The sequence below is a fragment of the Schistocerca cancellata genome, chromosome 2 (genome assembly GCF_023864275.1).
Source record: "Schistocerca cancellata isolate TAMUIC-IGC-003103 chromosome 2, iqSchCanc2.1, whole genome shotgun sequence".
NCBI lineage: Eukaryota > Metazoa > Arthropoda > Insecta > Orthoptera > Acrididae > Schistocerca > Schistocerca cancellata.
This window is the reverse complement of record NC_064627.1, coordinates 1122752165-1122768395: the sequence shown is the minus strand read 5'-3', so window position 1 is coordinate 1122768395 and position 16231 is coordinate 1122752165.

Sequence of the window (16231 nt, the reverse complement as noted above, 5' to 3'; positions counted from 1 at the left end):
CGATGAGAGTCGCTTCTGCCTTGGTGCCAATGATGGTCGTATGCGTGTTTGGCGCCGTGCAGGTGAGCGCCACAATCAGGACTGCATACGACCGAGGCACACAGGGCCAACACCCGGCATCATGGTGTGGGGAGCGATCTCCTACACTGGCCGTACACCACTGGTGATCGTCGAGGGGACACTGAATAGTGCACGGTACATCCAAACCGTCATCGAACCCATCGTTCTACCATTCCTAGACCGGCAAGGGAACTTGCTGTTCCAACAGGACAATGCACGTCCGCATGTATCCCGTGCCACCCAACGTGCTCTAGAAGGTGTAAGTCAACTACCCTGGCCAGCAAGATCTCCGGATCTGTCCCCCATTGAGCATGTTTGGGACTGGATGAGGCGTCGTCTCACGCGGTCTGCACGTCCAGCACGAACGCTGGTCCAACTGAGGCGCCAGGTGGAAATGGCATGGCAAGCCGTTCCACAGGACTACATCCAGCATCTCTACGATCGTCTGCATGGGAGAATAGCAGCCTGCATTGCTGCGAAAGGTGGATATACACTGTACTAGTGCCGACATTGTACATGCTCTGTTGCCTGTGTCTATGTGCCTGTGGTTCTGTCAGTGTGATCATGTGATGTATCTGACCCCAGGAATGTGTCAATAAAGTTTCCCCTTCCTGGGACAATGAATTCACGGTGTTCTTATTTCAATTTTCGGGAGTGTAGATGTATTTCCCCATCAAGTTATGTATGTTCACGTATATTTGCTGAGAAATATGTCTATGTGGCTCAATACGACGCTAGTATAGGTCTAGACAATAAAGTATATCTAAGAAATGACGAAAATATTTGTATCTGTATGGTCGACACTACGTCAGTTCATTTTTCTAAATTGTCTGTACGTACATGTTGTACATTGGTGTAATTAGCTTTTGAATTTGGCATTAATTATAGTTTATAATATTAAAAATTGAGTAGAAACTTATTTTGTTTCACCGTTAAATGAATAACATGGATGACAAAAGAAACTTACGAGTGGTAGATAGTTGTTCATTCAAGTACAGGGTGTCCAATACAAGAACTCTATGATTATATAGTTATATAGCATGGAAACAAATGTCGATAGTAGAATGCAGCAAACGGTACATTTGCTTTTAAAGACATAAGCCTTTGATACTGAAGTTCCGAAATCATCATCATCATCATCTTGGACAGTTTCCAGCCACTGGCTGGGTCTGTCGGGAACACAAGCCTCTCCATCGTGTTCTGTCTTTCCACCATTCCCCCTCTTCCACCTTCGTCCAGTTCTCTCCTCTTCTCGTCACACATTCCTTCACTCCCTTCACCCATCTATCTCTTGGTCTTCCTCTGGGCCTCTTCCCCTCCAGTTGCAGATCAAACATCCTCTTTGGAATTCTTCCCTCATCCATTCTCTTCATGTGTCCATACCACTGCAGTCTTGATTTTTCTATCCTGTCCTGTACTGGTTCCTCCTTTAGTCTTTCCCTCACATACACATTTCGCAATCTGTCTCGTCTTGTTACACCCAACCTGCTCCTCTGGAACTTCATTTCGCTAGCCTGTATTCTACTTTTGTCGCTTTTGTGCATTACCCATGTCTCACTTCCGTATGCCAATATGGGGACAAAGTAGGTTCGGTATATAATTCCCTTGGATTTCTGTGGCACCTCCTTGCTCCAAATAAGCCCCCTAATGCATTTGTAGAACTGCCCTGCTTTTCTGCACCTTTCATTTATTTCCATTGCGTTTCCCCCCTTACTTTCAATCACGCTTCCCAGGTACTTGAAGTTCTCTACCACTTGTAGTTTTTCCCCTCCACAAGTTATATCCACATTTGGCCTATTCGTCTTCCTTGTTGTGACAATTATTTCACTTTTCTTTGCAGAGAAATGCATTCCATATTGTGCTGCCGTTGCCTCCCATGCATCTAACTGCTCTTGCACCTCCTTCTCGCAATTTCCCCATAACATCAGGTCATCGGCAAAAAGCACTGCTTTCATTTTATGATCTCCAATTGCATCTGACACTTGCTGTAGGATTTCATCCATAACAATAATAAACAATAAAGGCGAAAGTGCACTTCCCTGTCGCAGCCCATTTTCCAGCTTGAACCATGCAGTACATTCCCTCCCCACTTTCACACAACTCTCACTTCCCTCATACATTTTTCTGACTTTTCGTGTTATCTCTTCATCTATCCCTTTTGCGTTCAGCACATCCCAGAGCTTGTCCCTACAGATACTGTCATACGCCTTCTCAATATCTAAAAAGGCCATGATTAAGTCCTTCCCGTACTCATAGTGCCTTTCCTGCAGTTGCCTTACCGCAAATATGAGGTCCGTTGTTGATCTTCCCGGTCTGAAACCATACTGCTCCTCTTGCAGTCTACTTTCAATACTGCTTCTTATTCTCTTCTCCAGGATCTTTTCATAGATTTTTCCACAGTGGCATAGCAGGGTGATTCCTCTGTAGTTCTCACATCTCCTTTTATCCCCTTCTTGAAGATCGGGACTATAATTCCTTTCTTCCAATCCTCAGGAATTCTGTTCTCCTTCCACACCACCCTCAGCACTCTGTATAGCCACTGGGTTCCTACTTCTCCTGCTGCTCGTATCATATCCACTGTTACTTCGTCCCAACCTGGTGCCTTGCCCCCTTTCATCCTCTTTATGGCTTCTTCCACTTCACTCCAAGTTAGATCATCAGTTTCCCCACTATTATCATCGTCTGCTGCCTTAGGCTCTCCATCGCTGTTAGTTACCCGCTTGGCGGCATTCAACAGATCTTCAAAGTACTCCTTCCAAATCTTTTTGAGCTCATGCATTTCCTCCACAACTCTTCCATTATTATCCATGATCCTCAGGCACTCGCTTCTGTTCTTCCTCTTATTTCTTACCATGGTGTAAAGTACGTTTTTGTTCCCTTCACTGTCCTCTTCTAACATTCTTGTCCATTTTTCCATCCACTTCTTCTTCTCCGCCCTTACTATGGTCTGTGCCGCTTTCTTGCTTTCCTTATATTTTACCCTAGCTTCCTCTGTTCGGGTCTGGAACCATTCTCTGAAGGCTTTGTTCTTTCGAAGTACTGCCTCTTTACATATGTTGTTCCGAAATAGTAATTGCAAATCTGCTAACAGATGGTGCTATACGCTGTACATCTCGTATCAACGTTCATAAATAAACTCATTCTTTGCAAGTAGTCTTTGCAATCACATCATAATCTTTACAAAATATCCACCACTTGCAGTAGAGTGGTGGCGCAAACAAACAGTGAAATTTATCATCATATCTCGTAGTGTCTTAACGGAAATAGATTCAGTTCCCACACAAATCGGCGATTCAAGATTATTCAGCGTGGTGAGATGTTTACGGTAGACAGTGTCTTTCAGTGTGTCACATACAAAATTGTCACAAGTATAGAGATTGGATGAATATGGAGGCCAGTAAAGTGACAGTAAATTGGCGTTAATCCAACGTAATGACGCTATTCCCGAAGTACTCATCAAGAAAGCGAAATATGTGAGCGGTGTGGACGAATTTCATCTCACTTGAACCACTCAATGTCTGGTCGATCCTTACTGTGTGGCAATAAATTGTTCCAAAATTGAAGGTGACTTTCTCTAGTTATCGACTCTCTTACAAGAAAATGGCCAATAATGCCTCTGCTGCATACCGCGGTCAAAACTTTTGGAGAATTCAGTGGCTTCGCCTCACACGGATGGGGATTTTCGAAACCACAAAAATTGCCAGTTAGGTTTATTCACGAACCCACTGAGGTGTACGCGTGTTTCATCTGAGAAGTAGATGCAACCATCAGATCCATCCTCAAACATTAGGAAAATCTGATTCGGAGAGTGAGCCCTTTGTCGCACTGCTGGTACGTACAGAACCTGGTAATTAGATTTTGAGTGGAAACATGTGTTGAATGTTTCATAGCATTCTATGCCTCTTGGAACGCGTCAGACTAATCTCTGTTGCAGTTCTTTGGATTAATTTCCGCGGATGTTGCTCAATTAGTCAACAAAATTTTTGTGGTATTTTCTGCAGTAACTTCAACTGGACTGGACCCAACAATTCCCACCAGATCATCAGCCATTGTGCCTGTCCGATTTTGGCAAACAACTTGCGAATGTTTTCCATATCGAGTCCCTTTGGAACGCTGAATTGTGTTTTAAAACTACTCAATTTTACCGTAATACTATGTTCTAACCTGTGATATTCCAGTATCAGTGACACATAATGTTCAATCGAATATATGATTTCAACTTCTTCCTTCGGTACGTGATACTCCTTTTACATTTCATTAGTGGAACTGATCGCTCTGGGTTTCGGAGTATTATCTATACGCACCATGTACTACAGTTAAAACACCATCTGTTAACAGCTTTTGTAACTACTACTTCATAATTTCTGTATAAAATTCTTACAGCTTTCGCAATAAACGTATCTTCCGTTGCATTTTTTCTATTAATTTGCGTTTTCATGTCATTTAATTTTAAAGTCAGGGACTCTTTTTTGTAGAAAATTCTTACAGCATTCGCAATAAATTTATCTTTTGCCTTACTACGATGAATTTCCGGATTTTGCTTCGTGTGATACCTTATTCATATGAAAAGTTTTCGTAAAACGTGGAAATGCTACAAACCGCGTGTAGTAATTCCACATTTTATGAAAAAGCTGGATACAGATCCTCACACAATGTAATACATCAAAAATTTACTGAAGTAAGACGAATAATACAAAAATATAGAGTTATTCCACTGCAGTAAAAGAGCGTGACTGATAAATAAAAAAAATACATTTTATAGTGTCATTGTTCATCTTAGGTGTGGTTCACTGGAAGGTTTTTCATATTTCAACTTTTTATTTGATTGGAATAGCCGCAGAAGGGTAATACAGAATGGCAGGATGCTCAGTGTATCAAGCTGCTGTGGCTTTTCGAGCCAGAATGAGTGACACACTAAGACATTAATAAAACTATTGCAAAACTGTACAATCACAAAGATGCTAAAATTGCTCGTAGTTCCTAGGTGAAAATTCAACGTTCTATTTGGCACCAACGGTCTTTTTCCAGTAATTCCCTGGATGATGGACCTTTCCGTAATAAGCTCTTCACAAATTAACAAAATAACCTGTGGGTATTTGAATTTCCTCTCTTGAGTGATTAAGGTTTCATACTTTTTTTAGAACATAAACTTGACCATATTTCTTTTATTTTTTCTATTATGCTAAATCGTGGTAAGTGGGAGGAAAGAAACGCTCTTTAATGGGAAGATAATCCATTACCATGTGGAATCGCCCACAGTCGAAGTTGAACAAAGTCAGATAATTGCATGGTTGCAGTTTTCCTCAGGACAAAAAAAAAACAAAATGAAATGAGCGTATGGCACCGTTGGCCAGGAGGCCCCTGTCAGGGAAGTTCGACCGCCAAGTGCAAGTCTTATTTCAGTCGACACCACATTGGGTGACTTGCGCATCGGTGATGGGGATGAAATGATGATGAGGACAACACGACTTCCAGTCCCGCTTGCATGGGAGGCGAGCACGTTATCAACCAGCTAAGCAGCGGACTTCCTCAGGACAACCTCCAGATAAAAATAGATGTTTTACTGCAGGCGGTTAATGTTCATTTCGGTATTTTAACGACATATGTTATATGCTTCATTGACTGTTTCCTTTACTTCCTTTCAGGTTAAAAAGAAAAAAAAATTGATCGCTTCTACCGACTGGAGCAGAAACCACATGAGTCACTGACGAATGTTATTTGTGAAATTGTCAAAGTTTTGTCCAGGCTTACATGTTCTAAACGCGGTATCGGGCTACTATGATTTCTACATATAGTGTGTGGTGGTCCCAGACAAGCCCATTAAAATCTGAAATCTGAAATGTGTTATGAACAATTGCGAACTTTATGCAGTCTGCAATTTTCCTCTAATGGAGTTATAACATGAATGACGTCAGCAAGTCAACTGTGCGAAAGAGTCCAACAGCGAAAAAAAATAACAGAGGTCTTATAAGAGTTTAACCGATTCTCAATGTATTTTCAGATCATTTCTAAAGAAAACAAGTATCTCTCACATGTATCTGTATTTATCTTTGAGAGTTGATTTTAGTTTCAAGACGCGTGAGAGGTCCGTCAATGTACCATTTTTATGTTACAGCAGGCGTCATTCTTGTACTTACACCTGCAGATTAATCTAATACAATCCCTACAAACAAGTCGTTTCAGCGAATAACTGTTTTGTTTGTATTAACAAAAGAGAAAGAAAGAAAGGAAGAAAGAAGACGCACCGCGGAGAAACTGTCCGGAAAGAACGGAAACCGGTAGATTTGATGTACATGTAGAGACAAACAAATCATTATAATTTAAAAAAAAATTGATAGTGTATGCAAGGGAAAGAGCTTGCCAAATTGAAAAAGTCAGTAACGCGTTGGTCCACTCTGGCGCCTATGCAAGCAGTTATTCGGCTTAAGCCGTCGGCACACGGACCGTGCATCCGAACGTTGAGCGTTGAGCGTGCCGACTTTCTGACGTCATAGCGTGGAATAGCACGTTCGGGAGTGTTTCCGAACGTGCAGAGCAATATCTGGCATGTCAGATATTGTGAGCGTGCGTCTGAGCGCTGACTAATGAGATGGCACAACGCCACCTACGTCACACGCAAGCCGTCTCCCTTCAGTACAGAGTTGTGAGGCGCCATATTGGCATTCATTTCAAGCCTATATGTATATATGCCGTTTCTGAGCAGCAGCGAATTGAGAAGCATTGGAAAACCCGTTGTTAACTGTATGATTCGTTCCAATTAAATAATGAGAAACATCATATTCGTGGCAAACGAATTTTGTAACTTGCGTATTATGAGAGTAGGCTATTTGAAGGCAGCGACGCACTGAAGTTCCAACCAAAACGCATTGTTCTTGGTAAAATTTGTTATAATTAAATTTCAATTAGTAACATAATTATCTACGAGTAACGTTATTAGCAAGGGTTAAGATAAAATGACTAGATACCAACCGTAAGTTGTAGGTTTAGCGTAATGAGTAGCATCAGTATCCGTTGATGTATCTGTAAATGGGGCGGTGGTTCGCGTCCAAACACTTCCAAATTTTTTTCCCTGACGTTCGCGTTTTTATTAGGGTCTGATACTTTATTATTAGTTTAATGTAAGTATATGCTACAATATTTGATGTTACGAAAATATAAGTTCACCTTTTATGAGGGGTGACTTTTTTCGATTGGCTTAATTTACAGGGCAGTTTGCGCTATTTGTATAAAGATATTTTGCTCCTTTTTTTCTTTTACGCTTCGTAATTCACATGGTGCAAAGTTTCTGCTACTGGGTAGGAACAGTGGTTAAGTAAGACTGACCTTGGGGTTTTACTAAAATGTGGGAATGATGAAATAATGTTTATCTTATGCGGGGAAGTATTCCAAATATGTGCCGCACTGTTTGTAGTGGAACTTTTATTAGCTTGTATCCTCATTGCCCGCAGCTCGTGGTCGTGCGATAGCGTTCTCGCTTACCATGCCCGGGTTCCCAGGTTCGATTCCCGGCGAGGTCAGGGATTTTCTCTCCCTCGTGATGGCTGGGTGTTGTGTGATGTCCTTAGGTTAGTTAGATTTAAGTAGTTCTGAGTTCTAGGGGACTGATGACCATAGATGTTATGTCCCATAGTGCTCAGAGCCATTTGAACCATTTTTGTGTCCTCACTGATTGGACATGGTACTTTCCTTTTCGTGGACGATGGAGGAAATGTGCGTTTCAATAGAGCAAACGTGGGAATTTTACGCGCGCCCGTTGAGTAAACAGCGTGAGTTACGAACTAGAAACATCCCTCAACTGTCGCTGGAGTGTGTTGCGATCGCGTATACCACGTTGGGGCCCACGAACCGAATGCACAAGTCGCATCGTTCCTGAGCGTTCAGCAGCACGTTGAACTTGGCACGCTCAACGTTAACGTTCGACTGCACGGTCCGTGTGCCGACGGCTTTAGCATTGATTGATAGAGATGTTGATTGTCCTGCCGACGAATATCGTGCGAAATTTTCTCCAAGTGGCGCGTTAGATTGTCAAAATCCCGAGCTGGCTGGAGGTCCCACTCACTTGGGGAGAGATCTCAGAACCTTGCTGGCCAACGTAGGTTTTTCAGAGCGCGAAGACAAGCAGCAGAAGCTCTTGCCGCGTGCAGACGGGCATTACCGAGCCGAAATGTAAAACCCGGATGGCACGCTACGAAGGTGAACAAAATTGAGAGTAGAAAATAGTCGGCGTATCGCTGTGCTGTAAGGATGGCGCGGATGGCAACCAAAGGTGTCCTGATGTGAAAAGAATTGGCACGCTACACGATCACTCCTGGTTGTCGGGCATCACGGCAGGTGTCAGTGAGGTTGATATCCACCGGTGTCCGGGCGTCTCCAGCCACGTCTTCGGTCTGGAGTCTCAGTGACTGGAATAGAATTGTGTTCAGTGATCAGCCCCGCTTTGGACTGAGCCTCGATGAGCAGCGAAGACGTGTTTCGAGACGCCTCGGACAGCGATGGGATATAAACCTGGCTGTCGTTCGGCATTTGGCCCGTGCTGTCCGAGCACATCATTTATTATTATCTAATCTTTTTTTTTTTTTTTTTGAAGCGTCTGTATTTATGATTATTTCCGTGTCTTAGTATGTGCTTTGCACTTCATGGATAAAATGCGTGGGATATACTCATTTGTCCATTATTGTCCGTAGTCTGTGTCTGATGACGGAGCCAAAGACTTTTTCGAAGTCAAAAATGGTTCAAATGGCTCTGAGCACTATGGGAGCTGAGTCCCCTAGAAGTCCTTAAATCTAACTAACCTAAGGACATCACACACATCCATGCCCGAGGCAGGATTAGAACCTGCGACCGTAGCGGGCGCTTGGTTCGAGGCTGAAGCAGCTAGAACCGCTCGGCCACCGCGGCCGGCTTTTCGAAGTCAGTGAAAGCAATATGTGATGTGTTTCTAAATTGACACCGCGTCGCATCTCTTGATGCTAAAAACATTATCTCTGCATGAGCATCCTTTCCTAGGCGTACTTTGATCTTGTTCCAAACAGATATATGTTAATGCCCTCAGTCTACAGTTAAGCTTTATAAACTGTGTTTGTGAGACTTAAAGTCCTGAAATTCTCACATTTACTTCTTCGATCCTTTTTAAGAATAGAACTTAATTGCCGGCCGCGGTGGCCGTGCGGTTCTAGGCGCTCCAGTCCGGAGCCGCCCTGCTGCTGCGGTCGCAGGTTCGAATCCTGCCTCGGGCATGGGTGTGTGTGATGTCCTTAGGTTAGTTAGGTTTAAGTAGTTCTAAGTTCTAGGAGACTGATGACCACAGCAGTTGAGTCCCATAGTGCTCAGTGCCATTTGAACCAATTTGAACTTAATTCGGAGGCATTCGTCAGAAATTTTATAGCTTTTCCAGCATTAGTTACACAAATATTACAGCCTTAGTTCGCACATCTACCCTCCGTACGTAATAAGTTCAGCATTTACTACATTCGGGCCACTGGAGGCGGTTTCACATGGTATCAGCTTGAGGTCCCCTGGGAGGGCCATGAATTTTTTTTCGTTGTCATTTCTATTAAAATAAATATTATTATTCATTAGTGCATTAACGTAATATTCTTTTCATGTGGTGCCACGTTCCATGCTACCACACGTAAGGTCTCTTAAGGGGCTCCGGAACGCCCTATACTTGCAATGTTAAAATAACGCTTATAAATTACATATTTCCTCACAAAGTATTTGAGGTAGGAAATTGAACTATTTACAGATTATTTATTGGAATATGGGCTACAACTTAACACAGGGATTTTACAAAATTTTAGTTCAGTTATTAAAGATGATTTTTTTTCAATTGTAAAGAAAATTTACAACATTTTTTTGCACTTTTTTATTTATATATTCAAAAATATACAGTTTTTTGGAAAAAGGCTGTGTTAAATTATGCAGAAGGTACTGTGTAACATTTACTGAAAGTTTGAATCAAATATGTTTGGAAGATCCTTAGAAAACATGTAATTAGTATGAGAAAATAAAAGTTTTGGGAATCGAGCGAGAAAGATTGGATTAACTTTTTATTGCATTCCAGGTCCATAGGATGGATTATCTTCATCCTCTGCAAACTCCTCCTCCAGCTTCCTCTTGTTCCTCCTCCTGTTTACTCTTGCTTGTATTTCTAGACTCTTTACAGCCCTGTCTGCAGCCCGAAGGCGTTCCTTGTCTAAAGCAAGCATCGCTCGTACCAGATTAAAATGCTATTATTTACAGTAATAACACATACCTTTGGCTTTCCAACATTTCTCCTTTTCTTAAAAGCCTTCAGAGGATTTCTAATAACTTTACTTTTACTCATTATTATACTTCAACAAAACAGAGACTCAAGAAACAGAATTAATTACGAGTATTTTCGAGATAACGACAGAGTAAATAAACATGAAACAATCGACAATCACACCAGCGATATATATTTAACCATCACAGGTTAGCCACAACACATACTTTATCTCACATCACTAAAATGTACCTGATGAACACGAACGTTAATAATAACACCATTTGACAGCAGTTTAACAGCGCCACAGTGGGTCACGCCCATGTAGAACACATTTAAAAAAAAATTTAAAAACAGTTGTAGTCTTCGTAATTGAATAAATTATATATCTATTAAAAGGTAATAGTCTGCAGATTCAGAAAACGTAAAAAAGTAAAAATTGAACTTTTCATGATTTTGAGCCTTTCCGGAGCCCCTTAATTACATCGAAGGCAAATTGGTGATCGAACCGCGCTCCAAAGACGACCTCCACAGCGGCCCCATTCTCCAAATGGTCCGCAGCGTTTGGCCCGGAGCAGTGAAGCGCGCAGTATGCGGCGGGTGCGGTAAACGCAGCTGGCTCCCCCGGGCCCCGGGTTCGCGCCTGTGCGGCCGCTGCACTGACGCTAATGAGGCCAGGGATTAATTACTTTGCGAGACCATCGACCCGAGGACCAGCCCAACGCTGCCTCCGCACACCAGAAAGCTGGTTGTCGTCCACCGAGTTTGTGCTCTAAACGCACCTCCATTGTCGCTATTGACGATACGCATGCCATTGTTCAGGAATTGTAGTCCCAACTAAATAATGCAGGGCGTCCGAAAATACTTTCCCTGATTACATAAATTGATAACTCAGGCTAGAAGTAAGATACAAATATGAAACTTGTTTCGAATTGTTTACAACTATCGAAGTTTTTTTTCTGTTTTAGGTTTGCAGTACGTAAGTAGTGGATAAGGTGCAGTGCCCAAGAAGCCATGTTAACCAATCAGGAGAAGGCACAGTGTCTCCAGTGGTACCATGAGACACGATCGCCAACCACAGTGCAGAGACACTACCAGACAACATTTGAAAGGAATCCACCTGATGTCAAGGGCATTAAAGCTCGGTATGAGAAGTTCAAGAACACAGCATCGGTTGCTTACCTTCCGAGGTCTGGTCGACCGAGAACCTTAGCAGACAGGGTGGAAGCTGTAAGGCAGTCTTTTATGCCAAGTCCGAAGAAATCGGTGCGCAGGGCCTCACGTGAATTACAGATGCCAAAAAGCTCTCTCCATGACATTTTACACAAACGTTTATTGTTTCGTGCATACAAAGTGCAAATCGTTCAGGCCTTTTTGCCCAATAACAGTACACGTCGGTATGACTTTGCGGTCGAAATGCTATCACGTATTGAGGACGATGATGGTTATCTTAGACGAATTGCCTTTTCCGACGAAGCGACCTTTTTTGTCAGTGGAGTTGCGAATCGCCATAATGCGTGCATTTGGGGTTCACAACCCCCTGGCGAGGTCATCGAGTGCACCAGAGGCAGTCCAAAGGTGAATTTTTGGTGCGCGCTATTGCACAATCGAATTATGGGACTATTTTTCTTCGCTGAGGCTACCATCACATCTACAGTGTATCTGGACATATTGCAACTGTATGCTGTTCCTCAGCTGCTTCAGTATCACCCGATGTCTTGTTTCAGCAAGACGGTACACCGCCTCATTGGGGTTTGGACGTCCGTGCCTAACTCGATATGACCTTTCCTGTGCGATGAATTGGTCGTGATGGGCCAACGGCTTGGCCTCCACGCTCTCCTGACATAACCCCATTAGACTTCTTTTTATGTGGTTATGTCTACCGAACACGTGTACCAGATCTTGAAACTCTGCGGCAACGGATAACCACAGTCGTTGAATCGATCCCTGCAGTGATGTTGGCTAATGTGTGGATGGAAATTGAATATCGCATAGACGTGCTACGTGCTACCACGGGTGCTCATGTGGAAGTCTACTGATGTGTGAAAAAAAACTTTGATAATTTGTAAACAATTAGACATGAGTTTCATATTTGTATCTTACTTCTAGCCTGAGTTATCAATGTATGTAATCATGGAAAGACTTTTCGGACACCCTGTAGTTTCAATTATTACATTACTTAAGTGTCTAGTTGTAATATTACAGGGACAACCCAGGATTCGAGCGATTGGCTATGAAACGCTGGGCATCCCTCGAGAAAAAGACTATATTTCGTGAGAGATTTGAGAAACTTCGATCGTATTTAGCAGCGAAGAAGTCTTCAGAGGCAGTCGCTGTGGGTATTAGAACTTCGAAGGGCTACAGTCAATTTCATCTGCTGCCAGTGGCCGAGCGGTGGTGGCCGACCGGTTCTAGGCGCTACAGTCTGGAACCGCGCCACCGCTACGGTTGCAGGTTCGAATCCTGCCTCGGGCATGGATGCGTGTGATGTCCTTAGGTTTAAGTAGTTCTATGTTCTAGGGGACTGATGACCTCAGCAGTTAAGTCCCATAGTGCTCAGAGCCATTTGAACCATTGTTTTGCTGCCAGTGCCAAATGAGCCATCGTCCCGTCGCTAATAACCGTGACGTTGACCAGAAGTTAAATGCAGCCTCCTCCGAATCTTATATATATGAGTAACTCATGTCAGTAATTTAATGAGATATAATATTCACTCCCTAAATGTGGGTAAAGATGTGAGGCAGGGATGTAGTCTGTCGCGCGTGCTGTTCAGTCTATTCACCAATGAAGTAATTAAAGAAATAAAAGGAACGTTCAAGAGTAGTTTTAAAATTCTAGGTGAAAGGATATCAGTGATACGATTCGCTGATGACGTTGCTGTACGCTCTGAGTACTATCGGACTTAACATCTGAGGTCATCAGTCCCCTAGAACTTAGAACTACTTAAACCTAACTAAACTAAGGACATCTAACACATCCATGCCCAAGGCAGGATTAGAACCTGCGACCGTAGTAGTCGCGCGGTTCCGGACTGAAGCACCTAGAACCGCTCGGCCACCATGGCCGGCGACAACATTGCTATCCTCGGTGAAAGTGGAGAGGATTTACAGGATCCGTTGAATGGTATGAATAGTCTAATGACTACAGAATAGGGATTGGGGTTAATCCGAAGAAATATGAAAGTATTGTCAAGTAGCAGAAATGAAAACAGCAACAGACTTAACATTGGAACTGCAGCTCACGATGTACACTAAGTTTAGGAAATTTGCTACCTAGGCCACAAAATAACTCATGATGAACGGAGCAAGGAGGATATAAAAAGCAGAGTAGCACTGGCAAAAATGGCATTGCTGGCCAAGTGATGTCTGCTAGTAATCAAACACAAAACTTAATTTGAGGAAGAAATTTCTTGGTATGCAAGTTTCTAGCAGACCATTGTATGGTACTGAAACGTGAGCTGTAGGAAAATTCCGAACGGAAGAGGATCGAAGAATTTGAGATGTGGCGCTACAGAAGAATGTTGAAACTTAGCTGGACTCATAAGGTAAGCAATGAGGAGGTCCTCCACAGAATCGACGAAGAATGGAATATGTCGAAAACAGTGACAACAAGGACGGATGGGATGGTAGGAGATCTGTTAAGACATCAGTGAATAACTATCAAGCCAGTATAGGGAGCTATGGAGAGTAGAAACTGTAGAGCTACATGCAGCAAATACACTCCTGGAAATTGAAATAAGAACACCGTGAATTCATTGTCCCAGGAAGGGGAAACTTTATTGACACATTCCTGGGGTCAGATACATCACATAATCACACTGACAGAACCACAGGCACATAGACACAGGCAACAGAGCATGCACAATGTCGGCACTAGTACAGTGTATACCCACCTTTCGCAGCAATGCAGGCTGCTATTCTCCCATGGAGACGATCGTAGAGATGCTGGATGTAGTCCTGTGGAACGGCTTGCCATGCCATTTCCACCTGGCGCCTCAGTTGGACCAGCGTTCGTGCTGGACGTGCAGACCGCGTGAGACGACGCTTCATCCAGTCCCAAACATGCTCAATGGGGGACAGATCCGGAGATCTTGCTGGCCAGGGTAGTTGACTTACACCTTCTAGAGCACGTTGGGTGGCACGGGATACGTGCGGACGTGCATTGTCCTGTTGGAACAGCAAGTTCCCTTGCCGGTCTAGGAATGGTAGAACGATGGGTTCGATGACGGTTTGGATGTACCGTGCACTATTCAGTGTCCCCTCGACGATCACCAGTGGTGTACGGCCAGTGTAGGAGATCGCTCCCCACATCATGATGCCGGGTGTTGGCCCTGTGTGCCTCGGTCGTATGCAGTCCTGATTGTGGCGCTCACCTGCACGGCGCCAAACACGCATACGACCATCATTGGCACCAAGGCAGAAGCGACTCTCATCGCTGAAGACGACAAGTCTCCATTCGTCCCTCCATTCACGCCTGTCGCGACACCACTGGAGGCGGGCTGCACGATGTTGGGGCGTGAGCGGAAGACGGCCTAACGGTGTGCGGGACCGTAGCCCAGCTTCATGGAGACGGTTGCGAATGGTCCTCGCCGATACCCCAGGAGCAACAGTGTCCATAATTTGCTGGGAACTGGCGGTGCGGTCCCCTACGGCACTGCGTAGGATCCTACGGTCTTGGCGTGCATCCGTGCGTCGCTGCGGTCCGGTCCCAGGTCGACGGGCACGTGCACCTTCCGCCGACCACTGGCGACAACATCGATGTACTATGGAGACCTCACGCCCCACGTGTTGAGCAATTCGGCGGTACGTCCACCCGGCCTCCCGCATGCCCACTATACGCCCTCGCTCAAAGTCCGTCAACTGCACATACGGTTCACGTCCACGCTGTCGCGGCATGCTACCAGTGTTAAAGACTGCGATGGAGCTCCGTATGCCACGGCAAACTGGCTGACACTGACGGAGCCGGTGCACAAATGCTGCGCAGCTAGCGCCATTCGACGGCCAACACCGCGGTTCCTGGTGTGTCCGCTGTGCCGTGCGTGTGATCATTGCTTGTACAGCCCTCTCGCAGTGTCCGGAGCAAGTATGGTTGGTCTGACACACCGGTGTCAATGTGTTCTTTTTTCCATTTCCAGGAGTGTAGTTAAGGATGTAGCGTGCATGTGCTACTGTGAGATGAAAAGTTTGGCACAGGAGAGGAATTCGTGACGAGCCGCATCAAACCAAACACAAGATTGATGACTCATAAAAAGAAAAAAAGCAAATATGGTTCGAGGAGAATTAAAAGATGGGCTTGCTCGAACTCTGTCGTCATCTCCATCCGTGGACTCGGTGTTATAGTCACCTGTAACGGTCTTTATTATCCACCCATCCATCTGTCTGTCTAGTTCCCACTGTCTAGTCAACCGACAGTTCATTATCTTTTTGATTACCTTCTCTGTTCTATCAACATATTCCTTCCATTTCATTCTATCCTCTTCTGTCTTGTCATTAACTAAAAGGATTTATGAATCTGATCTTACTGATTCATTAGCCATTTAATAAGAACTCCTTACATATCTCATGCACCTAATCTCTGCTGCGTATATATATGATTTTTCTTTTTCTGTTACTACCCACGATTCGTTACCGTATACAAGATTAGGTACAGCCCTAACTGTATAGAATTTCATTTGTGTTTCTTGCTTTTCCTCCCAAAGTCCCTCCAATTGTTCCTCAGACAGCTTGATATTTACACTGATGAGTCGAAACACTATGACCACCTGCATGTAGTTTGTCCGTCTTTGTATCGAAATACATCACTGATTCTGCGTCTCAGTGATCGAGGGTTTGTTAGCTTTGTGAAGGTATGTGGCATTTGACGACTACGCACAGGTAATGTAAATAACGGCTCGCCGATTTGCATACATGGTGATTGCGCCCGATA